Source organism: Sorex araneus, chromosome 5 (genome assembly GCF_027595985.1).
Source record: "Sorex araneus isolate mSorAra2 chromosome 5, mSorAra2.pri, whole genome shotgun sequence".
NCBI lineage: Eukaryota > Metazoa > Chordata > Mammalia > Eulipotyphla > Soricidae > Sorex > Sorex araneus.
Window position 1 is genome coordinate 209,186,079 of NC_073306.1, and position 1,379 is coordinate 209,187,457.

General features: G+C 48.9%; 1 non-coding gene across 1 annotated transcript; it reads right to left on the reverse strand.

Moving 5' to 3' along the window:
- Positions 1–376: 376 nt before the first annotated feature.
- Positions 377–483, reverse strand: LOC129405271 (U6 spliceosomal RNA). Its single transcript, XR_008630452.1, has one exon. It is a non-coding gene; the product is annotated as a U6 spliceosomal RNA (small nuclear RNA).
- Between the last annotated feature and the right edge of the window lie 896 nt (positions 484–1,379).

Genomic DNA, 1,379 nt, shown 5'->3' on the forward strand with positions numbered 1-1,379 from the left:
GTCACACCCAGAAACTGCCCCCAGCGTGTGTAATCCCATCAACGGCCAACATCCAGAGACTATAAAACCAAGCTCCCAGAAGCATCTTATAGCCTAGTTCTCCCTCTTGGAGAGAACCTGGCAAGCTACCGAGAGTTTTCCTGCCCACATGGGAGAGCCTGGCAAGCTCCCCGTGGCGTATTCATATGCCAAATACAGTAACAATGATGGGTCTCATTCCCCTGACCCTGGAGAGCCTCTAATGAGGCACCATTGGGAAGGATGAGTAAAGAGAAGCTGCTAAAATATCAGGGCTAGGATGAATGGAGACTTACTGGCACCCGCTCAAGCAAATCGATGATCAATGGGATGACAGTGACAGTGATACAGTGATTTTTTAAATGCAAAACACTTTATGAATTTCGTGTCATCCTTTGTGCGGGGACCGTGCTAATCTTCTCTATATCGTTCCAATTTTAGTATACGTGCTGCCGAAGCAAGCACTGGGGCTCACATTTTATAGGGGCCGCTGGGGGCCTTACTCCTTTCGCTGCTTTTGTACGTTCTGGGGCTCCCCCTGGCTGACTGCTGTGCACACTCACCCTTTATATTGGGGTGCTCGCTCACTCCAGGCTGAAGGGCTGCCAACAATCCCACGTGGCATCTGGGATCTCAGACAAAAGAGCTGCTGGGCACCAAGAAAATCCCTGCCAGCACCACTCTCGGGGCTGGGGATCAACTCAGGTGTGGGGCCTGAGCGACAGAAGGGCAGGTGGCGCATTTGCCTAGCACGCAGCCGACCCAGGCTCGATCCCCAGCACCCCATATTGCTCCCCAATAGGAGTGGTCCCTAAGCACAGAGCCACCAGGTGTGGGCCCCCCACCAAAAGGCAGGTAAGTGAGCCATAACCATAAGCAGTTGGTCTCTGGATACCTGTTGAATGACTAAATGACTCATTGCTCTCTTTGGGTAAAAGCCTCAAGTCTCTGGATTCTCAGCAATGGAAAACAAATTATCCAATGCTTCCTTTCCAGCAGGTCTGACTTTGGGCGACGGGGGGCGGGGGGGGGACTCCAAACAATAATAGTGAGCTTTTTGTTGAAATATTGAATGTAATCAAAGTAAAGAGAAAGTAAAGTGAAAATTATCAGCTACACAAGCGGGGGGATGGGGGGTGGGGGGGAGGTTTACTGTGGTTCTTGGTGGTGGAATATGGGCACTGGTGAAGGGATGGGTGTTTGCGCATTATGTAACTGAGACTTAAGCCTGAAAGCTTTGTAACTTTCCACATGGTAATTCAATTAAAAAAAACATAAAATTAAAAAAAAAAGAAAAGAAATGAGAGGATATGGAATGCAAGTGAAAGAAATACTGGGACTGTTTCTGCCAGGGTTTCAAA